The sequence below is a fragment of the Dromiciops gliroides genome, chromosome 5, assembly GCF_019393635.1.
Source record: "Dromiciops gliroides isolate mDroGli1 chromosome 5, mDroGli1.pri, whole genome shotgun sequence".
Taxonomy (NCBI): domain Eukaryota; kingdom Metazoa; phylum Chordata; class Mammalia; order Microbiotheria; family Microbiotheriidae; genus Dromiciops; species Dromiciops gliroides.
The window spans coordinates 130,209,292-130,237,250 of NC_057865.1; the positions used below are offsets into that span (position 1 = coordinate 130,209,292).

At 37.0% G+C, this 27,959-nt stretch overlaps 1 pseudogene; it reads right to left on the reverse strand.

Annotated features, from left to right (window-relative positions):
* On the reverse strand, positions 1–27,632 carry LOC122728820 (annotated as a pseudogene).
* Positions 27,633–27,959: the final 327 nt, after the last annotated feature.

The window sequence follows — 27,959 nt, forward strand, 5'->3', positions numbered from 1 at the left end:
TTACCATGGAGCCTCTGAATCGGCTACAGCACTGGCATCTTCTGGAGCTGAGCCTGTGGTCGGGTGAGAAGGGGCATCGGCTGGATGGGGACGGACAGAAACCAAAGGGGTTCCAGTGGGATGGGAAAGAATTCAGCTGTCCCACCCCAGCAGAGCACCAGGAAGAAATCCTGAGCAGTGGGAGACTCAGGTGGGGGACGTGCGCAGGTTCCTCCGAAACTAAAAAACACACCACAGAAAGCTTTGCTGGTTGGTTATTTAGTAAGTAGGCTTGAGGTTATCTCCGGACCAGAGAACAGGCCAGGCAAGAGCAAAACCAGCGCTCCCTCAAACCTAAACACCTGGGACCCTCTGGAGCTGGGAACAGGAGTGGAACCGGGAAGCAGCCCCTACCCCCACCCCAGTGGAGAGTTTAAAATCAATTAAAAGATGAGCAAACAAAGAAAGTTCAAAACTATAGAAAGCTATTTCATCAACAAGGAAGATCAAGGTGCAGCCTCAGATGAGGAAATCAACCACAGGGCCCCTACATCCAAAGCTTCCAAGAAATATATGAACTGGTCTCAGGCCATGGAAGCTCTCAAAAGGGACACTGAAGAAAAAAATAGGAGAGAAATGAGAGTGATGCAGCAGAGTCATGAGAAAAAAGTCAACAGCTTGAAAAACCAAATGGAAAAGGAGATTTAAAAACTGTCTGATGAAAATAGTTGCCTAAGAATTAGGATTGAACAAATGGAAGCTAGGGACTTTATGAGAAACCAAGACACAGGAAAGCAAATCCAATTGAATGAAAAAATAGAGGGCAATGTGAAATATCTCCTTGGAAAAACAGCTGACCTGGAAAATAATGCCAGGAGAGATAATTTGAAGATAATTGGACTACCTGAAAACCATGATCAAAACAAGAGCTTAGACACCCTTCTCCAAGAGGTTATATGGGGAAATTGCCCTGATATTCTAGAAGCAGAAGCTAAAATAGAAATGGAAAGAATCCACCAATCACCTCCTGAAAGAGATCCCAAAAGGAAAACCTCTAGGAATAGTATAGCCAAATTCCAGAACTCCCAGGTCAAGGAGAAAATATTGCAAGCAGCTAGAAAAAAGGAATTCTAATACTGTGGAGCTCCAATAAGGATAAAGCAAGATCTAGCAGCTTCTACATTAAAGGACCAGAGGGCATGGAATCTGATATTCCAGAGGGCAAAGGAATTGGAACTACAGCCAAAAATCACATACTCAGCAAAACTAAACATAATTTTTCAGGGGAAAAATGGAATTTCAAATGATTTTCAGGCATTTGTGATGAAAAGACCTGAACTGAATAGAAAATTTTACTTCCAAATACAAGACCCTGGAGAATAATAAAAAGGTAAAAAGGAAAAAGAAATCACGAGGAACATTAAAAGATTAAACTATTTACAGTCATACATGAGAAAATAATACTTCCAACTCATAAGAACTTTTTCAGCAAGGAAAACACAGAAGCCTCAGGTCTGAAATGAATATGAAGGGATAGTATTTGTAAAGCATTTATTTTTTGTGTATCCTTGTTCTTTGTGGAACAAACAAGGTGGATTATCTGGTGTCTGGGGCAGGATTTGGACTCTGGGCCTCCTGGCCCCAGGGCTGGTGCTTTGTCCACTGTGCCATCTAGTTAACCCATGATGACATCTTTAAACTAAGGGGGAGAGGTAGGAGGAATTGACTAGGGGAGGGGGGAGGGGGAGGGAAGAGGTGGAATGGGGAGAAATAGCTCATAGAAAGGAAACAAGAAAAAAGCCTATGGAGTGGAGGGGAAGTGAGTGAACTTCACTATCATCAGAATTGGCTCAAAAAGGGAATAACATATATACTCAATCGGGTATAGTAATATATTTTTGCCCTGAGGAAAAGTGGGAGGAGGAGATGGGGGGGGGGAGAAGAGGGGAAGGAGGGAAGGGAAGTTTGGGGGAGGGAAATGTAAAAAGTAAAACACTTTAGAGGAAGGTGAAGATGTTCTGCATAACACCACGTGTATGACATATTTTGAATTGCTTGATTTCATAGGGAGAGTTGAGGAGGGAGGGAGGAAGAAAAATTTAGAAAACAGAATTAGCTCAATGGCCATAACCTCATCAAAGCAGACTCAAGGAGGGAATAACACACATATCCAATAGGGAAGGGTAATCTATTTAAACCTTCAGGATAGTAGGAAGGGAAGAGGATAAGGAGGGAAGTGTGAATCAAAGGAGGGTAGAGCGGGGGCAGTCAGTAGCAAAACACTTATGAGGAGGATTAGGGCAAAATAAGGTAGACAATGGAATAAATATCATTGGAAGGGAATGGGATGGAGGGAAATAGTTACGTTGACTGACTACAAGGTCAAAATGTATGGTACCTACTCTGCTGGGCTATTGTGAAGAAAATTCTCTGTCAAGTTCAAGGTACTATATAGAAATTGTGATGAACAAGATGCTAACAAGAAAACCTGGAAAGACCCATATGAACTGAAGCAGAGAGAAATGTACTGTATACAAAATAACAGCATTAGTGTAAGATGATCTGCTGGGAAGCATATGGTTATTTTCAGCAAGGCAATGATCCAGTATAACTCTGAAGAACCTAGGAAATTTGCAGTACATCTACAGAGAAAGAACTGATGGTATCTGAAAACAGACTGAAACACAGGGTTTTTTTTTAACAATTCCTTAATCTGAAGTTTTGTTTTTATCTGTTTCCACTCACAACCTAGATAAAGTAGAATTGTTTGCCATGACAACTCACATATAATTTATGTTGAATTGTTTGAGTCCTTGGGGGTGGGTGTGGGAGGGGAGGGAGGAAGAGAAGTTGGAACACAAAGTTTAAAAAAAATTGATGTCAAAATTTGCTTTTACATGTAATTTGGAAGATAAAAGTCTAAAATAAAAAAAAAATTAATTTTTTTTAAAGTATTGCTCCACTTTAACTATGGGTCATTATTATTAGTGATCCATTCAATAGTATTGAAGTATAAGGTAATTTATTGTTTCACTGTAAGCCAACACACACTGCAAATGGCATTTTTAAATGGTTCATATAAAATTAAGGTGATATACAATTAGGTAGGATAAACTCTCTCTTCTCCTAACTTTTAGAGTGGGGTTAGGAACCTTTCTTCTCCCTGTGTGCTTAAGTCTGATATACAAATGCTTCTGGGTCTCACTGGAAAGAAAGTAAGAGAGGAGAATTAGAAGGAATAAGAAAAGAGTAAAGGAAGAGATAGAGAAGTATGCATGTTTCTTAGTGAAAGAATACCAACAATTCCTTCAGAGGCTATTTATTGATGGGTTGTCTACCTTCCATTTCCATCAAATAATCCACAACCATTTATTAAGCACCTACTCTGGGACAGAAACTATGCCCGGCACTAGGGATACAAAGACAAAAATGAAGCAAGCCCTGTCTTCAAGAAGGTTGCAATCTATGGAGGAAAAAACATACTAATTTAATCAAAACTTGTCCATTATTGGCAACATAGCTGATGAGAAGTGTAGTTTTCCCAGAAAGGAGAAAATAAAGAATCTAGAAAGACAGATGGGGGAGGCCAGGAATAGCAATGGAAGGGCATTGATAACCCAAACTGAATAGAATCATGAAAACTTGAAACTTTGGCTAGCTCTTGGACCCACTTAAGGAGTGATCTACCTGGACACAGTTTTCCACAGCACTGGGATCTGGTAAATGTATCCCCTTTTTATTTCTCCCCATTCCTCTGATTCACTATGAGCTGGTGAACTATTATCATTTTCCCTCAGGAGGTTCCCCCTCTCTATGTATCTTGCTTATTTGCTATTTCTGCCTTTATAATGCATTTCATCTCCAGGTCAATATAAAGTGACTTTAATTATATTCTGAGCGAATGGTTTTTCCAAATAAGTGAGCCACAAATGGGAACCTCCAGACCAATAGTCCTAGAAGTGACAGCAAGCCTATATAATAGCTCTGTCTCTCTTTTTCTCTGGTGACACAAAGAAGGGCTTCATAATTATATACAAAAATAAACACATGATAGTTGTGTTTTAGATACTAAATTTAAAAATTCTCGTCTTTGCAGTTAGTTCCCATAATTCCAGCCATCTAGTATTGTGACCATGGCTACCAGGGGATGTAGAGTACTTTAAACACTTCAGATTATAAGCATTTGGCACAGATATATTCAACATCTGGGATATGGCCCATCAAGGAAAGAGTCAGGTTGTACCTCAAACCTAATTTACCAAAGCAGCTAAGTGGCTTGGTAGATAAGAGTGCTGGGCCTGAAGTCAGGAAGACCTGAGTCCTAATCCACCTTCAAATACTTACTGGCTGTGTGATCCAGATAAGTCACTCAACCTCCATCTGCCTCGGTTTCCTTAACTGTAAAAATCTTAGTTGGTTGTTGTGAGGATCAAATGAGAGTATATTTGTACAGCATTTTGCACAGTGCCTGACACACAGTGGAACCTTAATAAATGCTCATTTCATCCTCCCCCTCCTAATTCCTTTCATTCCTTCAGGGACTTAAATAACCTTGGGAGATGGCTCACAGTTGTTTTCTCCCTCTCATTTTATTTTAGTTATCTGTGGCGAGATGCAGTTTCCTCATAGGATAAAATTCTTTTTACAAAATTAAAGTTCCTAATTGGTCAGCTACAGGCAGAGAAGACAAACAAGAGGTATTGCTTTCTTATTTCTCTTCTTTGTTTTTTTCTACTTGAAATTAAGTCTCTCTCCCCTAAACTCTTACCCTCAGAGCTCCCACCTCATCCTGTTGTGACCCTAAAAATTGTCACTATATGCCTAAGAAATACTTATTGAGACTAAAATTCATCATTAACAACTATATTTTCTAAGCACATTTTCCAATACTGATTAAAACGAAGAGACCACGTAAGAGCCAATAAAAACTACACCAAATTAAAATCTTCAACATCAATTCTATCAAATCAATATTTATTGGGGCAGCTAGGTGGCACAGTGGATAGAGCACTGGCTCTGGAGTCAGGAGTACCTGAGTTCAAATCCAGCCTCAGACACTTAACACGTACTAGCTGTGTGACCCTGGGCAAGTCACTTAACCCCAATTGCCTCACTAAAAAAAAAAAATTAAAAAAAAATCAATATTTATTAATAACCTATTACACGCACTGTACCTAGGTAGTTAGGAAATCAAGATAAAGTTCCAATCTTTTTTTTCTTTCTTTCTTTCTTTCTTTCTTTCTTTCTTTCTTTCTTTACTTTTTTTTTTTTGGTGAGGTAATTGGGGTTAAGTGACTTGCCCAGCTAGTAAGTGTTAAGTGTCTGAGGCCAGATTTGAACTCAGGTCCTCCTGAATCCAGGGCTGGTGCTCTATCCACTGCGCCACCTAGCTGCCCCTAAAGTTCCAATCTTCAAGAAGCTTACAATCCAGAAAAGATCGAATACATAGTGAACTATAATATATCACTGCTTTCTCTGGTAAAATTATCAGCGAATAAAGCTACTGTGACATTTGGCATGTTCATTTTTAATATTATTTATATTACAAACATTACAAAATAAAAAGGAACATGAATCATGTGAGACTTTTGTCTACATCAACAAATGTTTGTTGAAGGTGATTACATTGAGTTAGATGGATCCATTTTCTGATCATCCTCTATAATATGGGTACCAATTCCAACTTACCTATGCTTTTGAATCATGTGAGACTTTTGTCTACATCTTTCCATAAAACCTCCATTGTACTGGAAATGTTCTTCTGACTTTTTTTAGTATTTCATGGAGACCAATGCAACATTTTGGCAATTTGTTATCCTTCATTCTTGCTCCAATGCAACATTTTGGCAATTTGTTATCCTTCATTCTTGCTCCTTGAACATTCCTCTTTTTTTTCTAGTACTACACACCCTTAATGATATATTTCACGTACTTCCAATGGACATAATTATTGATAATACACTACAGCTTCTATACAGACCCTTTAGGGCACTTTAGGTCATCTGTAATTTTGATGATTCTTAGATCACAGTATTCCATGATCCAGTCATGTATCATCCTAGAGAAAATATCAGTATGCATGTAATGGATTGGCTTTGTGGCAGGAAGCAGCATAGAAAGTATTCAAGAGACACATGGGACTTTCTTAAATATGATGCAAACAACTCTTCTTCAGATCTAGACCCAACTCATCATCCATCTATAGTACCTGTTTGAGATATATGGCATGATGAACATAAAGTAGGTCACTTATTTTTTTCTGAATCTTCTCCATCTGTGGATTATTTTAAAAATCCAGAACTTAATCATGCATGCATACATACACACAAATGAACATTTCTATATACAGAATAGAACAGAAAAAGTGGATTGTGTGTGAAACCACAAGTTTCTATTTGCATACTACTTGCTTTTTTATTAAAGTTTAATTTATGGTTGTGATAAAGTGTTGAAGTATAGTTAAGTATGCTAAAGTATAAAATTAAAGCATATAACAAATTCAACATGTAATTTTCAAAACTGCATAGACCATTTTGTAAAAAGAGAGAGGAAAAATCTAGAGCATAAACTCATTATCAGATTTCCTGGGTAATTCATTTCTTATGTAATTACAGTCTTTTCAAGAATGATGACAGAGTGATAATGTGAGAGTGTTTCACTGTCCACCATGGATATAAATGCTTGGTCATTCCCCAACCCTTCTTCCTAATTCTGCCATACAAAGATATGTTTGCACTGAAAAAGAAACATTACACATGTGGTCAGACAAAAAAAAAGATAAAATAAATGTTGTATCAATCATAGTCATTTGTATTATTTCAGGAAAACCACTCAATCCTTGTGCATGATGAAAAAATATGAATTAAGGTCCCCTATCTTTTGGCTTTGAATAAATTGTTAATTTGGGTAAATGTATCCTGGGGAAGCAGAATATGTATATCTTGGCCTTATGCAGACTCCTAAGACACATGTACTAAATGCATCAGCTCCACCAGTAATTGGAGTTTACTTAAAGCACAAACTGTGACAGGCCATAAGTCCTTCCCCTGGTTATCACAAAAGCATTGTACTTGGAGAAATCCTTTAACATTCCCGAGGTGAATCCACAACAATCTATAAATCTAGCTAAGATGCTTGCATTTGTCTTTGCACATATGATGGTAACACGAGACAAGCAGCCGCCTAAGGTCATCACAAATTTAATTCCTGACATTTTTCTTGTTAGGCACCATCAGCTAGAGTTGGCCGACTGCAGGTATCTGATACAGGAGGTAATAAAGGAGAAGAAAAAGTAAAAACTCAGTATAGGAAAGGAAGTATGAAAAAGAAACAAAGGAGCATTTAGATAATATCCAATATGCCTTTTCTTCCATACATGTCACCAATCAACCAGGAATAATTGAGCACCTTCTCAGTGCCAGCTACTATGTTTTGATACACAAATTCATTGTATCTTACTGGAAGATGAAGGTAAGGGCCTCTGAGTGTAGCACTCATCTTGGTCTATCTTAAATTTCATAAATAAGTGATAAAAGCATATGAAATGTCTACAAATAGTTTCAAAACCAGTCAAGAGACCATTACTAATGGAAGTCTCATGGAGCAATGCTATAAATGCTGGTTAAGAAGTAAAAAGTAAACGGGTTCAAATCTTACTCTGCCACTTAGCATGTAGAGAGGAGAGCAGTTGGATTATCAAGCTGTGAGTTGGATCCAAAGGCCGAAATCCTAAAAGAAATGCTATATATCTTTGATGTGGCCTTTGCTTTTATACTTATGTTTCTATTTTCTAGCAGCCAGTCTCCCTTACCTACCTTCAGCAATTACTGAGATGTCAGGTAGAGATGTTGCAAAGAATCTTTGTATCCAAGACAAATAACACTATCCTTGGGGCATCTGGAAGAAGCAATGATCAGTAAGTGCCAACATGAATTTACAGAGAATAAGTTGCGCCAAGAAAGACAATGCAGCATAGTAGATCTTTAGAAGACTGGCCTTCTAATAAAAAAAAATCTGATTCCTGTCTCTGACACATACTGGCTGTGATCATGGTCAAACAACTTAACTTCTCAATACCTCTAGTAGTCAATTCTCTATCACTGTAAGTTACAGGTGAGTCACTACAGTGAAAGAGTTCCTTACACTTATAAATCAAGTCAAGACTGCGCTTCCCTCCCCAAACTGGATTATCAGATAGATTATTAAAGACACACACACATACACACACACACACACACACACACATCTATATATAATAGATGTGTGTGTGGCATGATGTGTCTAATATATATTCCTACAAATTTTGACTTTAGACCAGGCAGAATAACAAAATTCTTCTAGGTTTAAATATATGTTATTACTTGGCTACTAAATAGTGCCTTTATTTTAGACATTTTAAATAAAGATCCCCTGAGTAGGGGAACATTTTTAAAAGGGTACTCAATACTATATACACTGCTCCATTTCCATTGGAACTGTGGGTATTCAGCAAATATTTCATCTTTCCCTGGAACTCAGCTGAGTTCCTTCATATGGGAAGCTCCTCTTGACATCAAAGCATTAGGTTTGATCTTCATCTCCTGCTGTGAGTGTTGCATTATATACATATGTGTGTGTGTGTTTATTCAAATTTTTAGTATGGCCAAATTCTCCAAGGAAATTTATTTCCCTATCTGGAACGCCTTTTGAAGTTACTAGGAGCCTTGAGCATAGAGGAAAGCAGAGGGGAAATTCACCATGAGAGAATTGAATCTTAAATATCAAGAAATATACATAAGCCCAAAGAGAGAAAAAAGAAAATCACAGAACAAAGATAAAAGGACAGAAACCTCTATGCTTTCCAGTAAACATCTTTTCTAAATACCTTCAAAATTATGCAATGGACATATTAGAAGTCACAGGATAGTAGAAAGGCAGTCCCTAGGAAATCAATGTCATGGTTAATTGACAAATGAAACATTATACCATTGCATCATGAAGATTTTTCCTTATAGCATTTTGTGCTCAATATTTTTACTATAGAAAAAAAGAAACATTAAAAATGGGGGAAACAGCAAAGAGAAATGATAACCAAAAATATATCATAGACGTCTAGAATAATGGAATTCTTTAGTACGTCTTCCTCCATAGCTAGTATACTTAAGCCAAGTTTTAAATTTAAGATCCCAGTCTTAGGCCAACAAGAACTGACAAGAATTGTAGAGACAAAAAGAAACAAACATTTGCCATTTAATCTCACTTTCACCTTGGCTGGAATAAACATGTTACAATCAAAGCCAAAAACATAAAAGCTCCATTCAAGGAATTCACTTTGTTGGACTCAATCTTTGTGTATTTGGCTAAGGCAATAATAATGTTCCCAATGACCAAGAAAAGCAAATCTCTGAAAAATCAGTAATATTGCCTCTTTTACTGAATTAATTGAGAATGTTATTTATAACACTATGAAATAGAATGGCATAATTGAAAGGTTGTGATCTTCCTTTCAAAACTTGACATTTTAATCCACCAAGATAATGATGCTCACCCTACATAGGAAAGTAAATATATAATAAGACTATAAAAGAAAGGCCTATAGGGGTTCCATTGAAATATAGTCATGGATTTAGAACTGGAAGAGACCTTCCAGATCATCCAATTCTTCCCCTTCACTTTGCCTAAGGTCATACTGATAGTAAATGATAGACTCTAAAGCAGGTCCTTTGAACCTAAATCCAATACTCTTTCCATAGGACCACACTGTCTCTTCCAAGGAAGGCAATAAGAACAGTGTATCTTTTTGCCATATATGCTAGGAGATTGACTTTTTGTCAGACAACAATCCCTAAAAGGAAAAGTGAGCTAGTTTGATAAAAGAGTTTTTCTTCCATATTTGCATCTTACATATGAAAGTCTTAAAGAATAAGAAAAACCATGTTATTCACTATCTCATTCAAAGACATGAGATAATACCCTGCAATGAGAGAGATCTTCAGAGTCAGAAGACGTGGGTTGAAGTTCCAGCTCCAGCAATTATCAGCTATGTGACACTGGATGTGTGAACTTCTCACAGCCTGAGTTTCTTCATCTACAAAATGGGCATAGGGCAGCTAGGTGGTGCAGTGGATAAAGCACTGGTCCTGGATTCAGGAGGACCTGAGTTCAAATCTGACCTCAGACACTTAACACTTACTAGCTGTGTGACCCTGGGCAAGTCACTTAACCCCAATTGCCTCACCAAAAAAAAAAGAAAAGAAAGAAAAATAGGCATGAAACTTGCCCTAGTTACTTCATCACATTGTTTTGAAGACAAAACAAAATAACATATGTGATTCTGTAACCAAATGGAATTTTATCAATGTAAGGTGTTATCATCTAACACAGAGAAAGAGTTAACTGTAAATATAAAAACTATCCCCTGAACAGTTCAGTGCAACAAGCAATAAAGAAATCATTCATATAGCATTTAGTAATTGCCAAAACATAGGTTAGGTATTATGAATACAAAGACAAAAATGGAAGAGTTCCTTTCCCTCAGAGAATTTATACTTTTTGTAAGAGGAGAGAACATGTATATACACATATTAGTCTATACAGATTAAGTGCAACATCATCCAAGAGTAAGCACTAGCAGCTATCAGAAAATGGCACAGATAAGAGGTACCATTTCAACTGAGCTTTGAAGGAAACTAGGGGTTTCAAGGAAGTGGGGGTGAAGAAAATGTACATTCCAGCTATGAGGACGAGCACAGATTTGGGAGACAGAATGTCATGTGTGAGAAATAGAAATAATTTTCCTAAGCCTGACATAAGTAGGCTCAGTTTTCTTTAGCAAAGACATTGAGGATGTGGGATTTGACTTCAATTAGATTTCAAGACAGTGAGAAAAAGAAAAAGTGTCCTAAAGTCCAAATCTGAGACTTTATGTGCTATTTCATATCTCTTCAAAGGAGGAGAATCTGCATAGAGATAGCTATGGAGATTAAATAATTAATAATAGTAAAGTAGCTTGAAGATTAGAAGTGCTAACTAAATGCTAATTATTATATAAAATTCTGCATTTTAAGTATTTATTATTTGCCATCACTTTTTGATCTTTCATGCTTGTGGCTTAAAGGCAAAGAAGAAAAAGGAGATGAAACTTGTGTCATCAGTCTGTGGACCTTGTATGTGACTGAATGCCTTTGAATGAAAAGACAAAGCTGTCACAGCCATTTAGGATTCCTTTGTTGATACAATTCCACACCTGCTTGTAAAGTAAGGCAGGTCTACTTTCTAGGACTCGCTCTATTAAAGTTAGAATGAAACAAATTGCCCAATGAAAATGTGAAAGGGAGCTATCTTTCTCTTGGTAATTTGGTTTCCCTTTCATTTCTCTACCTTCAAGTACATTCAGTAGTCTAAGACTACATACACAATGAATTCCAGCCATGTAGCTTGTTTAAAAAATAGAAAGAAGGGAAGGGAAGGAGAAAGGGAGAAGAAGAGGATGAGGAAGAGGAAAGAAAAGAAATAAAGCTATCTTAGCCTAATAACTGAATTATTTTTCTTTTATTGGGATTTTTATTCTCTTGGGGGAATGGAAAAATAAGGTGTATGTTGTATTTTTATAACTGGTGTGTTTTTGTAAATGCCCTTCTAGTAATATTTTTGTTCAGAATAAAATGAATATAGCACTCACAAGGCTTTCAAATATATATGCCTATAGATTTATAGTCATAGCTCTATAGACACCTACAGATCTGTGTACATATATATGTATATATGTGTATAGATATGTATAGATAACTATCTATCTATAGGAAAAATATATAGATTGTTGAGTTATATATATATATATGCTAGTATCATATATCTCTGATGCTAGCTATTATATATGTATAGTTTGTTACTAGCAAATGTATATATGTATATATAATCATAGAAAACATAACTCTCATAATTTTATCATGTAATATAATTATTCCAAATGGTTCCACATAGTTATATGTTATTCTTAAATAGTTCTTTCAGTTTCCTGCTTGTACCTTCTAATAAAATTCTCTAAAAATGTTCTTTTCCTAAGTTGTATTCATACCAAATACAGCACACCCAATTACAGATCCCCAAAAGGAAATGAATTATTAACTTTAATAGTTTTTCATGTAAATCTTTCTAAAGACCTCCATCTTCTTAAATAGAGTATACTGAATACAAATTAACCTTTGCTTGATAAATCATGCTCCTCATTGTGCAAATACTATATATGATGTGAGCTGTAGTATAGTGAAAAGATTACTAGATTTAGAGTCTTAAATCCTAGGTTTGTATTCCAACTCTTCCATATACTATCTAGATGACCTTGGGGCAAGACATTTAAATTTTCTGGGCTTTCCTTTCCTCACTTCCATATAATACTCTCTGATTCATGCCTACTGAGTGCACTGCCAAGGAGATCAAGACACTAACATGCTAGTTTGGGCAGAAATTTCACCAAGTCCTTTTCCATGCTTCCCCAAAGGATTTTGCTCTGATCGTGAAATTGGCAGGAACAACTGACTCTCAGTCTTGCTCTTCCCACCTTTTGGATATGGAGAGGGACAAAGAGGAGGATCTTCAGGAGACAGGGGGATAGAAGTGTTAGAGGCTCTGTCACCATGAAAAAGCATATGGGAGGTTACCGGTGCGAGAATCCTTGAGCTAAGGCAATATGAATGAATTGTGTGTAAGCCACTACAGGCTGGACCTTGTGCTCCTAAAATCTGCTCAGGCTACAGTCCCAGGTTAGCAATGCTTCATTTCTCCCACTATCAATCATTCATTCATTCATTCATTCATTCACTCATTCATTCATTCTCTCTCTCTCTCTCTCCCTCTTCCTCTCCCTCCGCCCCAGAAGTAAAATATAGACTTAGAATACTTCTAAGCCAGATGTTTCCCTAGAATATGGAAAGCATTATCTGTGTGTCTTAAAAACTAGATAACCCATTGACTTTATTTTCTTAAGATGGAAAATAATACACTATTAATCAAGTCATATTGGAAGGATAGCAATCCCACATCCAAACTCTTTAACAGAAACTCTTAATATTTTGATTCTTTTAGGGAGCTACTTTAAATTCAAGTATTTGTTTCCATATCCTCTCCTGTTGTCCAGACACACAAAGTAGATAGTACTGCAACTATTAAAGACACTGTCATAAGTAATTTCTACTATTAGTAAATGGAGGGTGGGGAAGGAGTAGGAACAGTATCCCTAAAAATATCGATATTCCAGGTCAGGTCAGCAGTCTGCGATGGGCAAATAATCACTTATACAGCAGCATAATTACAAGCTGTCATTTAATCCTACACCTGACATTAGCTACACCTTCATCTAGATAATCAAAGTAATATCAGTAGAGGAGGGCTATAAGATTCAGGGAAAAGAGACTGTGACTCTTCTGTTGCTTAGTGATGGCTGTTACTCTCCCCTACTCTCCAACTTCACCTGAGAGAACCTAGCACTGTTCTATCATACTTGGCATGACCACCCCCATGCCAACTTTTAATTGTGACCACCTCTCTTCCAAGCTTAGAGTGCTCATTCTTTCTCAAATAGCTATCGGACAAGTTGTTTTCTCAGATGCTTTCCACCTCTAAAATTCTAGGATTCTTTCTGCTGCTTTTTTTTCCCTCTCTCTTACTGGCTCTCTTCCTATGGCTTCTCCGAGTTCTGCCTTCTCACTGTCCCTGTCACTAACCCTTGGCTTCTGCTTATTACTGTGGATACTGTTACCATCTTTACTGATCTGTCGCTCTTTTACCTCCCTATCTCCTGTCTCACTACTTTTTCTTATTTTTTTCTCCCTGTTTCTTCTTGATATTCACATTAAAATCCTTTTTTAGACATCACCATCAAAATAGACTCCACCCAATGAAACAAGCATTTGCAGAACACTGGGAGCAGCTCAGGAACAGGTTTCAACTCCATTCAGTTCTCCTTTTTCTTGATTGGTACTCAAGAAAATAATTTTGTAAACCTTGATGTAATGTAATGTTGGACTTGGAGTCAGGAAGACCCGAGTTAAAATTCTACCTTAGAGGGGACAGCTAGGTGGCACAGTGGATAAATCACCAGCCCTGGATTCAGGAGGAACTGAGTTCAGGTCTGGCCTCAGACACTTGACACTTACTAGCTGTGTGGTCCTGGGCAAGTCACTTAACCCTCATTGCCCCACAAAACACAAAACATACCAAAAAAATCCTACCTTAGAAATGTCTTTACTTAGCTGTGTAACCCTGGAAAAATCACCTAATCTCTCTCAGCCTCAGATTCCTCATTTGTAAAATGAGGATAATAATACCTGCTTCACAGGATTGATGAATTAACAAATGAATTAAATCAAATTATTAAATCAAATGAATTAACATATAATTATATGTAATTAAATCAAATTAATTAGCATATGTAAAATGTTTTGCAAATCTTAAAGATACATATATATGCACTATTATTTTTGTTGTTATTGTATTTTTCTTAAATATGGTTATATGTTATTTCCTTAAGGTGTGTATCTGTCAAAAAAGGTGAAAAATAGTAAATCAAAAATTAACCTACCTACCATTTTTAGTCATCTTAACTGAATAAGATTAAACCATAGAACCATAGATTTAGAGTTCATCTAGTCCAGCTAGACCCAAGGGACTGGAGTATAGTGCCCATATACTTCTCTGTTAAGGGGTCCCTTTAAACTCTGAATCCAAGCACAAGGTCCCTGACTAGGTTCAACATTAGGTGAGCTTGATCTTTAATGAGGAGGAGGCAAGGCTCCTTCTTTCACACTATTTACTTTGTTAAATCCCTCATCTTGGTACCTTAGGGACAATTTATTTAAAGTTGTTTTTTAGCTGTGTGACCCTGGACAAGAAACCCCTCCCCCATACAATGTAAATCAGGTATAGCAGAGGCATTTATTTCCTACACACAAAATAAATGCTAACAGACACAAAAGAATCATAGCACACATTAATAGCACAATTTTAAAAAGATTTAGTGATTTATCTTATAATCCTGTTACAATCTCTCAGAAGCCTGACATTTAAAACCAATCTGGTTAATATAAACAGTATGTGGGACTAACAGATAGATTTGGCAACAAGTCAGCTCAGTTCTGGATTGTACAAACTACTCCCAGTCATAGTCCTATCAATGGTCATTTTCTCCAGTGAAGAAACTCCCCTTGCCACTAGTCTGTTTCATTTTATGTATGTCTAGACCTTTTAAACCCACAAGGTCACTTCTAAGCCTGGACACATCTACCTCAAGGTCGAGGCATTATTACCTACTCAGGGACAAGAAGGATAAGTTAGAAAAAGGGGTAGGGGAGAAAGTATATTCAAGCTGGGTTCCCATGTTCTAACTGCCTCATGAGAGTAGTCACCATGATTACAGCATGGCAAAGGGCAATCTCATCTCCTATCTCTCACTGGAAGCCTCAAAGTTACAGGGAGCCACCTGGGGGGTTGAAGAAGGAAAGCAGGCCAGTAGTTGCCTCTCCTTCCAAATGATAAAGCAGTCTGCTATCCCTCTGCTATACTCATAAGGCAGAGAAGGACCAAGGAACCTCACAAAGTTTTATGTTATCATACTAAAACAAGAAGTCTGTTCAATGTTGACCTATCAGATGGCTAGAAGCAGCTAGGAAGTTTGTCATCTCGGATTAACCCAATTTGGGCCAGTACACATGGTCCAATGGAATCAGGAAGGGCAGATCAGAACATGCTACAGCTGAAGTCACTTGTCCAAATGACTTATCACTCAGGATATAAGATGAATTTGAACTCTGATCATTTGAATCCAGAATTAGCATTCCTTATACCACATCAATTACATATGCAAAAATTGACCTCCAAAATTGCTTTAGAGGGGCAGCTAGGTGGTGCAGTGGATAGAGCACCAGCCTTGGAGTCAGGAATACCCGAGTTCAAATCTGGCCTCAGACACTTAACACTTACTAGCTGTGTGACCCTGGGCAAGTCACTTAACCTCAATCGCCTCACAAAAAAAAAAATTGCTTTAGAAATTGAAAAAGTTATTTTGGAATTATACATATGTTAGTGATTTTCCATATCCATCATAAAAAGGTTTTGAGGTCATTTTGCTTAGTGTTTTTTTTTTAGAAGCTAGTTCCTTGAAAGCATCATAAGTGGCCTTAGGCAATAGTTTTCAACATTGTTCAGACATGCCTGACTCTTAGTGACCCCATTTAGGGTTTTCTCAGCAAAGATACTGAGGTGGTTTGCCATTTCCTTCTCCAGCTTATTTTATAGATAGAGTAAACTGAGGCAAACAGAGTTAAGTGACATGCCCAGGGTCACAAAGCTAGTAAATGTCTGAGGACACATTTGAACTCAGGAAGATGAGTCTTCCTTGACTCCAGGCTCAGCAGTCTGTATACTGAGCCACCTACCTGTCCTGTGGGCAATAGTTACAAAGAGACTATTTGTCTCAGCCCACTGATGTTAGATGTGGCATTTTCCTGCAGTTTATGGTGCAAAAGATGCTGGGGGTCATAATTACTTTTACAGTAAGCACTTTTGTTTGGTGATAGGCAACTCAGACTTATTATCACTTTCCATCACTGCATATTGTCTTGCTGTGCTTAACTGTGTTACTCCCCATGGTTTTGGCAAGATGATGTGGAGTAAAGTGACATAATTAATCTCAATCCATGACTGGTTACTTCAACCTAAGCTGATTCATTATTTACATATTCCTAACAGCCTTACATTGGCCTGATAAGAAATGATCCACTAAATACATGAGGAGCAAGAGTAGGGAGTGAGTGAATAATGTCATTTCAGAGTCTTGGTATTGGCAAGGCTGTATGCACTGAAATAAGTCATACAATAATTAATTAACCTAAATCTCATGATCTCCTTAAGAAGCTGAGAGGTCTCCTATCCCCTGTGCTCAGCAGAGTAGCTAGCACATAGTAGGTCCTTAATAAATGCTAGCTAACCGATTCATCCATATATATATATATATATATATATATATACATATATTAATCATAGGATTATAGATTTAAAGTTGGAAAAAAAGTATCTTAAAAAAACTATCCAGGGGCAGCTAGGTGGCACAGTGGATAAAGCACCGGCCCTGGATTCAGGAGGACCTGCGTTCAAATCCGGCCTCAGACACTTGATACTTACTAGCTGTGTGACCCTGGGAAAGTCACTTAACCCTCATTGCCCCACAAAAAAAAAATTATGTAGTTCAACTCCATCATTTTTGAAGTGAGGAAAGTGCTGACCCAAAGAAGATAAATGGCTTATTCAAGGTCACACAGGGAATAAGAGAGAGAGGCAGGACTCTAACCCAGGTCCTTTGATTATAAATTCAGCACTCTTTCATCTATACCAAGCAGTCGTTTGCAGCACAAAGCCATTTAAGCTGGTCTTTCGTTTTATTTGTGGTGTCAAAAAGAGATCCTTCATGCTTAAGGTCTTTTATTTCTCCTAGAGAGAAGGACTTTTACCAAGATGAATGCAATGAACTAGAAAAACCAAGACTCCTGAATCCTATTTTCAGTGGCATCATTGATATAATATGTGCCACGGGGCAGTCATTCCACCTCTTGTGCCCTTGTTTATTCATTTGAAAATTGTAGGCATCACTTCACAGGGCTATCAGGAGACAGTAGTACTCTCTACAAAGTCAGGTTTCCAACGACACTGCAATTTTTTCTTCATTTGTCTTACAAACAAATCAAACTTAAGGGAAACAGAGCCAGAATTATTTAGGGCTAGATAATTAAAGAAGGTAATGCCAAGAATATAAAAAAGAAAACTCCATATATCAGTATAGTTAGCCTAAGGACATCGACACTGATTCAGGGGAGTAGCTTGGCTTAAATAATGGGTTCCCTTTGTGTCTACAGACCCCATAAGGAGATAGTAAATAGAATTCCCCTCAACCATCCAGAGAAAAGTAGCAGGAAGCATCTCAGAATAGCCTTCAGAAGGATGCTTTGAGCAAAACTCTGCTGACTCCAGGTAGATCCTGTTACTACAATACTTAGGAGTTGATTTTTTAATCTCCTCAGAGCTGCATAATGGCATTATTGTCAATTAAAGATGTTTGCCTTAGTGAAACCCAGGGATAATTTTAAGTCATGATTAAAGCATGCCAGAAGATGACAAGATGTGCAATATGGCTACTCTCAGGCCTTAATCAGAATAATGTAAAGGTCAAACATTATTTCTACCACTTTCAATCCCAGTATCTAACACAGGAGTGATATTTGAGATCCTTGGATCATGGAGACGTGTTGGAAGATGCCCAGAAGACATTTATCCTCACCTTCAAGGCCCTGACTGTCAAGGGACTCTAAGGTTCCACATGATAAGCGCCACTTCTTAGTATACTTTAGCTCCATTTCTATGCCCTCCAAGTAATAGATTCTAAAAGCACTCTTAGGATAGAATGTCAATGTCAGAAAAATGACCACTCACTGTGAGATATTTTCCCCCAGTAATGGGGGAATTTGAGCTTAGTTATAAAAGACAAAATGAGTAGTCTCAAAGCCTAAATCTTCAAGATAAAGCATTTGCTACTTGTGTCACCTTTTCATTATTGAATTTCTCACAGAATTTCAAAATTTTAAATGATCTGAAGTCATAACAGACATAAGGCCTAAAAATAATGTCAGACCAAAACAGTTGAGCTGCTACAAGTATCTTAGAGATTAATCTACCATTCATTGTCCCATTATCTCTTATATGATACTGTAACTCACACAAAGGGTCAGTTAGTCTGACCATAGTATGTCAGCCCTGAAGGCAATACAGAGGTGCCTAATATATACCTGCTCTTGTCCCAGTGGATGTGGATGCAACTCCTGAAGCTCATCTCTGATGCACAGTCTCGAGTAAAATGAACACCCTTATTCCAATGTTTGTTGCTGAGAGAGACTTTTGTATCACTATAGGAAGTATGGAACATTTGGACTGAGCTCAGGTATGTCCATAGAGGAACTTGACCTTTGATTTCATTGCATAGGGAACTCCTACCTAAGGAAAATCTCTATCAATGCAGGTTGACCCCTTATTTACAATTTATAATTGTAGAGAGTTTCCTAGGGCACTGAGAGATTAAGCAATTTGCCCTGGGTCACATAGCTGATGTATGTCAGGGACAGGCTATGAAGCCAGGTTTCTTGGCTTTGTAATTAGATCCCATCCTACCTCCATGCTACCTAAAAGTGCAATCATGCTCTTGTAGCCCATAGATTGGGTGAATGGTCGTTTTCTCTAATAGCCCAGATTATTTAAATTATTTAAATGACAACAAGGAAAGGTATTTTTTAGGAAACATCCCTTCAATATGACACATACCAATTTGAATTAATCCATTTTGTGAACAGTTTCATTGCTGAATCTTCATTTTAAATGTTAAGACATTCCTATAAAAGCACAAACAAACACACATGCACATCCTATATTCGTCAGATTGTTATCCACAAACACTTGATTTTGAGGAATTCACTATATAGCTTGTGACATTACTGTTATTTGTAAAGTACACAAAAATTAAATTAACTTCAACAAGCATTTATTATTAAATGTGTAAGACTTTGGCTAGGTGCCAGAAGATAAACAAAGACTAAAGGAAAAACAGCCCCTACCCTCAAGAAGTTTACAGTCATCCTGGGAGAAATATAACTTCAACTTTATAAATGTGGAATTTATGTTTCCTTAGACAAAAATGGAGTTGGAGTTTGGCTTTGCACTATCAATGAAAGAAAATGTATTGAACAAATTAATAGTGTTAACAAATATTTGGCTACTTAAAGGGATAAAAGAATTGCAAGGACTAGAGAAAGCATCATGCAGAACTCAATACATGCTTGGTGACTGACTAGAATGGGGCAAATAGCTATGTATTTGAGAATTTGGGATCTAGCTCCAACTTCACTGTTAATTAGATATGACCTTGGTCAAATCACTCAACCTCTCTACATATCCATTTCTTCACTTGTAAAACAAGGGGATTTAGGGGGCAGCTAGGTGGTACAGTATATAGAACACCGGCCCTGGATTCAGGAGGGCCTGAGTTCAAATCTGACCTCAGACATTTGACACTTTATAGCTGGTCAAGTCACTTAACCCTCATTGCCCCACCAAAAAAAGGGGGGATTTAATTAGATGATTTCTAGTGTCCCTTTCAGCTTTAATACTCTATGACTTGGCCATTTCCATTAGGGAGCTGGCCCATTTGCTCTCGAATGTGTGAATAAAGGCCTTTGATATTTCTCCAAAATAGAAAATACTCCATGACTCAATGTAGCTATGAACAAAGGCCAACACTAGTTGGCTGTTAATTATATATGCTAATTACAAATTATTCTCACCTATTGATTAAAGCATGGCAACAACTAATAAGCAACATTTTTAACCTGTCAGTTGACTGCATAGATTTAAAATGAATAAAACAATTTATTTTTAAAGTGTTCTTCATTCTTATATGATTTCTAACAATTATAGCAAATGGAGTTTAGTTGTAGATTTTGGATTTCAAAGTATTGCCTAAATATGAAATATCTCCCATTCCAGTGAGGTTAATCACCATATTCTCAACTTTTAGCTCCTGACTTTTGTATGAACTCCAAAGTAAAAACAATGCTAGGAATCTAGAAAAGTAGGAGTTTTTTTTTTATCTACTTAGATTTCTGAGGCTGTTTTATTCTTGGTTTAGTCATCAGGAAAGTCACTCTTCAACACCCTCCTTCAGTTATCAAATGAGTCTTTTAGACTAACATCTTCTGCAAATGAACACTTAGGTTGTGTACTTATTACATTCTGTGTCATGATAGGGGAGTGGAGGAGTTGTTCTGTAGGTTGATGACATTAAGTTCCCTGAGTTTCTCTGTGAAGCTGATTGGAATTAAGGGAAAATTGATAAGGAGCTCTCTTTTATCCAGCTCTTAAGAAGGGCAAAGAATATAAGAAATTGATTCACAGACTTGCTTTTCTCTCTGTTCTACTCAGAAGACTCGGTCAAAATAGGAGACATTACCAAATCAGCAAAACCCAGAGTAAAAAGTGCCTCTATGAAAATATATCTAGGCCACTTTATTGAAAGCAACAGTACCAGTTTGTATTCCATAATTTATTAAACTTGTTCTTTAATCTAATGAAGTTGTTGACAGACTGGATTAGTGGAAAGAAACCTTTCACACCTCATTTCTGACATGCTGACTGCATGACCCTGGGCAGATCACTTAATCTCTCAGGGCCCTAGTCAACTACCTTAGACTCTTTCATTATAGAGAAGGCCTGATCAAATTAGTAGAAAAGAAATGTCCTTCTCTACACCATTGAAATTATAGGTTCAATCACTACCCTATATTAATGTAAATAATTTGTTTAGCGGCATTCCATTAATGTGAAGAGGTTGTTTCTTTCACTTTCCTTTAATCTGCATCTTTCTGCTCCCTTTTACATCCTCCCTTTTAGCTTACTTCATCCCATTAGACCGAGTAAATATTAGTTGTAAGCAACTGGGTGTACTTACTTTGAAAGACCTTGATGAATAAGATTTTTCTTTCACTCTTGAGTCTACTGAAGTTCAAACAGCAAATCTATTGCAGGCTTACAAATCTTGCATAATAGTAACGCAGGTCCTATATCAATCTTGTATATGAACCATAAATCTTTCTAGGCCTAAAAGGATTATTAAAATTTACATTTAGAGATTTCAATACCAACACCTCCGTTCCAAGGATCTGCGCCAACATTTTGTTGACCTAATACACTGTGTTCTTATTCTGAGCCTGATTTGAATAATCTCAATGCATTACTCATGTCCCTTTGGGGTAAAAGAAAAGAAAAAAAGACCTTCCTGTCACAAGATGTATGTATTTTCTACATGGTTCTTCTTAAGTAACCCTCAAATTTTTAAAGAGAGAACACATCTCAGGTGCCACTTCCTACAAAATGCCTTTCTTGATCCCTGAGTTATTAGCACTCTTTCCCTCCGCAATTGCTTTGCATTAGTTTGTATATACTTTATATTTAGTTGGTTATATACATATTGTATACTTTCTGGTTGAATGTAGTAAGCTCTTTGAGGGAAGGAATTATTTTATTTTTGTGTATGTATTTCTAGCTGTTGGATTTAACTGAGTCTAAATGTATACAGGAGTGTCTCAGAAGTTGGGTGATTCCACCATCTGGTAATACATATGTAGCTCATGTTAGCTATAGGACACCCTCATCCAAATTCATACTCATACTAACAATTCAGGTTCACAGAGCTTGCCTGGCTACATCTGCTGGTGTACCACCGAGGACTACAGGGAAATTACTGAAGGGTGGTGGATATTTTTCTCTAATGCCATTAGCTTAAAACCTATGAATGTGCCTCTCTGTAAGATTATCCATTGTGAACCAGTTTAGCCAGCTCGTCTCAAATCTTTTAGGGAGAAGTGTTTATTCAAGTGATATAATAAAAACAATGTCTAAAATATCCTTTCCCCCCCCCCAAAAAAGGATGATAACCTTTCCCACAAGTAAATACAAAGTTCAGAGTGAGTTCAAACATACAGAGAATATTGGCTAAAGGGAAAACCCCCAGTCCCTGGTGGCTAGCTTGTACCCTTCTCCCATTTGTGAAGTGCTCATGAAGTTCCCCTTAAATGTGGTGAATTTACTTTAAGTCTGTCCTTGGATCCCAATGCTGACACTCCATCTAGGATACCAGTTGGAAGATGTAAAGTCCAAAATCTCATGGATACATCAAAGATGGAAGGTCCTCATCTAATAATATATGGTGGGGTATGGGAGAACAGAAAAACTTGGCCAAAGCCAAGGCTGATCATTCCCGTACAGTCAGTTCCCTTTGAGTCATGTGTGTAACGCTGGACACTAATGGGGTAAGGACTCGCTATTCTACAAAGACCACTGGAAAGTGGTTTGGAAGAAATTAGGTTTAAGCAAACCCTCATACCATACAAAGTCAGTAAGCCTATGATGTGTTCCAAATGAATACATGAAATAAATATAAAAGATCACATCATAATCAATTAAGAGAAAAGGAAGAAGTTTCCTTTCAGATCAATGGATAGGGGAATAGTTCATGACTAAATAAAGGATAGAGAGGATAACAAAATAAAAAATGAACAATTATGATAATATAAAATTGAAAAAGGTTTCACAAACAAAACCAATGAAGTTAACATTAGAATAGAAATAGATAACAGCAAAAAATTACAAGTTTCTTGAATGAAAGTATCATTTCTAAGAAATAAGAAACTGATTCAAACTTATAAGACTAAGATCTATATCCCTGAACTGATAAATTCTCAAAAGACATGAACAGGCAGTTTTTAAAAGAAGAAATCCAAGTTATCAAAAACCATACAAAAAGATTCCAAATCACTAATAATTAGAGAAATATAAATTAAATACAAATAATATTGGCAAAAATTACCAAAAAAAAGGAAAATGAAAAGTGTTAGAGAGGCTACAGGAAAACAGGTACATTAATGATGCACTGTTGGTAGAATTTTTTTTTTTTTAGTGAGGCAATTGGGGTTAAGTGACTTGCCCAAGGTCACACAGCTAGTAAGTATTAAGTGTCTGAGGCCAGATTTAAACTCAGGTACTCCTGACTCCAGGGCCGGTGCTCTATCCACTGTGCCATCTAGCTGCCCCTAGAATTTTAATTAGTCATTTTGGAAAGCAATTTGGACTATGCCACCAAGTTACTAAAATTCACAAATTCCTTGATGTAACAAAAGAAATTAAAATACAAAAGGACCAGTATTTATAAAAATATTTATAGTGGCAAAGAATTAGAAATTTAAAGAATGCTAATTAACTGGAGAAATGCTGCAAAAATTATGGCATATGAATGATTGAATTTTAAATTTGAGCATTCTGACCAATGCAATAATTAAAATTGTGATTCCAGAAGACTGATGATAAATGCTGTTACTCACTGTATGACAGATTGATGATGGATTCAAGATGGAGAATGAGACATTTTTGGACATGCACAATGTAGGAATTTATTTTGCTTGACAATGTACACTTACAAGGCTTTTGTATTTTAAATGGGGCAGGGTGAGGGAGGAGAAAATGACTGTTTTTAAATGGAAATTTTTCAAAAAGAAAAAAGAAAGTAATACACTCCAATTTCTTGAATTCCTTCTCCAGCTAACTCAATGTTTTTACAGAAGATTTAGAGGTCAGAAAAATCCTCCAGTCAATTGGAAGAGAATTCTTGGCTGTTGTCATTTCACTTCATCAAATGTTTTTCAAAGACTTTTTGGACTTAATCTTTGCACTTCGATCTATGATTGACTGATTTGTGAGCTACCAAACTAAGTTATCAAGGTACTTTTTTTTTGGTGAGGCAATTGGGGTTAAGTGACTTGCCCAGGGTCACACAGCTAGTAAGTATTAAGTGTCTGAGGCCGGATTTGAACTCAGGTCCTCCTGAAACCAGGACTGGTGCTCTATCCACTGTGCCACCTAGCTGCCCCTATCAAGGTACTTTTTGAGGTTTTACCTAGTTATCAAGATTAAAATAGGATGGGGAAGTTTCAATTCCACCCTTACACATACATACAAATACTCCCAAAAGATGAACATTTCAGACATTGAGCTAGTTAGGGACAGATTTACTCTGTCTCTTTCTATACAGTTGACATGTAACTTCTTTTTTTTTTTTTCAGGTCAATGAGGGTTAAGTGACTTTTCCAAGGTCACAGAGCTAGTAAGTGTCAAATATTTGAAGCTGGATTTGAACTCAGGTAGTCCTGAATCCAGGGCTGGTGCTTTATCCATTGTGCCACCTAGCTGCCCCCTTGATATGTAGCTTCTAATCAACTGTATGAATTCTCCCAATAAACCAAGAACAGGCCTGAGTTTTGGGAGAATCACAAAGGGATAATGCTCTAGCCTAAGGGCCTGGCACTTCTAGATTCCCAGCAGAGATACAAACCCCAACTTTTAAGGGGGGAGAAGAGAGAAGGCCTATTGCAAAATTGGCTTTTGACTTAACTGATCAAAAGCATTCTAAAAGATACTGTCGGGGGCAGCTAGGTGGTGCAGTGGATAAAGCACCATCCCTGGATTCAGGAGTACCTGAGTTCAAATCCAGCCTCAGACACCTGATACTTACTAGCTGTGTGACCCCAGGCAAGTCACTTAACCCTCATTGCCCTGCAAAAAAAAAAAAAAAAAAAAAAAACAAAGATACTGTCAGTGATCTTCCTGATCCATTTTTCTGTTCCTATAATTTTTTAAACATGCTTATTCCTTAATGACCCATTTTCTGAACAGTTGAAAATTCTGCTGAATAGTCACTGTCACCAACTTTGGATCTTCCATTCTATTATTAGCATAAGAAAATTTGGATATCTTAAAATTCATTCTTTTTTCTGTACTATTTATGAGAGCTACAGTATACTAATATCCTTACAACTACTCCCTATGAGACCCAACTAATGATTGCCTGCAAGCTTGAGTATATGCCATTAATCAAAGCACTGTACCTTCTTCACTGCTGCTAATTTTCATTTACTTGAAATTGCATTTTTCCCTGAGAATCTTAGAGATCCATTTAAAAATCAGACTGTTTGAAGGCAATAATATCTCTTCAACTATCAGTCCAAAGTCTATATAATATGGGCATATATTTTAAAGAGATCTTTGTAACTTTCAAATGAGAGAGCATTTTAGAACATAGATACTTCACTAGAGCAGAAAAATGAATGGTATGTTTATTGTACACTTGAAAATCAATTTACTGTGAAATAAATACTCCATATGTCATCAGCAAAACAATAAAATACATACAGAATTTACCTTGCTAGATATTAGGTTGGTTCTTAATACAAAAACTTAGAAGTATAGAAAGCCAAATAGCAATTCAAACAATCAGTCAATAAACATAAGTACCTACTATGTTCCAGGCACACTCTGCATGTTGAACTATTTACAATTTACAAGTGTTGTCAAACCATATATAATACTGTCTACAGGAACTAAAGTTTAAGAAGGAACTGGACATGTGGTTGCATCAGTTTTGGGAACTCCCAATGAGAAATTGTCTCCGACAATGCAGGTTAGCACCTCTGTGGGTTTAGTCTTGGAGGTTTACCACCGAGAAGCTAAGTGACTTTTCCAAGGTCATATAGCCAATATAAGGAAGATTTGGGACTTGAACCGAAATCTTCCTGATTTTGAGGTCAGTTCATTAGCCACTATTCATGCCACCTCTTTGTTAATTTCTTCCTTAACAAATCAAATTATTTGTCAACTATATTTAGGTAAGCTATTGACTGTTTGGTAGAGATTTGGACTTGAAGCTCCAGTGTAACGACTACCCTTTCAATTAAATAACAATTAATGAACAACAAATTAAATAGTGTCATTGCCAGGCTTTGATTTCAAAAGACAGAAATGTTAAGTTAGTCTACTTTAAGGCATAGGGGTAAATACCCCTTCAAGGATGTAGAAAGGTGGGGCAGCTAGGTGGAGCAGTAGATAGAACACTGGCCCTGGAGTCAGGAGTACCTGAGTTCAAATCCAGCCTCAGACACTTGACAACTTACTAGCTGTGTGACCCTGGGCAAGTCACTTAACTCTCATTGCCCCGCAAAAAAAAAAAAAAAAAGAATATAAAGGGGTAAGACAATAGATCTAAGGACTGAGCCTTTGAGAAAGGCCAATTTTTAGAGTCCTGACAGCATTTCTAATCTTTAGCAACACAGAAAGAAATGAGATCAGCACCTACTTAGCAAAAATAATTAGTTATAATGGCAAGTCACCAGATGACATGTATGTGCTTTCTGTCCAATGGCTTAGATTTTTCCCTTGTCCTAAAGAACTACCATCTTGGATGTATTGGGAAGCCCACATGGAGAATCACAACAACTAGAAATTCATCAGAGTTCCAAGCTAAAATTTTCCAGGACCGCAATAAGCATACAAGCAAAGACTATTAGGAAACCTAATATAACTCCCCATTTTCCCATATTTAAAACCAGCTATTTTGCATAAAGACATTAATGAATTTTAAAATCATGGTTCCCACTGGGAAATTTTTAAACCTTACCCAAGTCTTCCATTGAGTTCAATTTGACAAATGAGAAAGAAACAAATATCCCAAAGAAATCTTTCAAAACTTTAATTTCAGAAAAATAATAAATCACTTTGAATAATTCTATAAGATTTCTTCTTATAGAATAGAATATCCTTTTTTGTCCATTGGAGCATTTTATTTGTATGTATGTTTTACACCCTTGGAAAAAGAATCCCAGGATTTTTCCTCCTGTGTGTTTTCATCTTGCTTCCTCATGGTCCGTGATGCCAGCTGAGGTTGTAAGCACAATAAACCCAAACTGACTGAATGGTAGCAGATTATTCTGCCACTTTTCCAGATCTTTGAATCGAACATCAAATCTAGGGCTGATTACACCACACTTGTTTAATCTGCCTGTGAGGTTCACAACAATTTTTCCTGTTCTGTGATCATCAATGATCTCAAATTCGCCAATGTAACCATGCTTCATTATCACAATTAAGAACCTGACGATTATTTTAGAGTACGGCCTAATGAGAACCTGGTGTTTTCCTCATTTTTCTGCATTGTTGATGCTTTTGAGAGAATCTGCCAGGACATTTATGCACACCATGGTGGCGGCACTGCAAGATGGTGGAAAGAGGATGAGATGGGTGACCACAGAGAGATATGGGAAGAGCAGGAAATCTCTAGAACAGAATATCCTTAACAAAATCATTAGAATCTCTAAACTATTAGAGTTCCTCATACTCCAGCCTACCTCTAGAATAAACTTAAATAAAATATTCCATGGTTTATCAAGACAAGTCATTAGTCAGATTCCCCTCTTGAGAGAGGTCAGAATTGACCGATCTTTTCATATGCATACATGTATACATATGAATTTAAATATCATTTCAAGTAGATTTTTTTAGGTTAGAACTCTATTCTAATCCCAATTGCT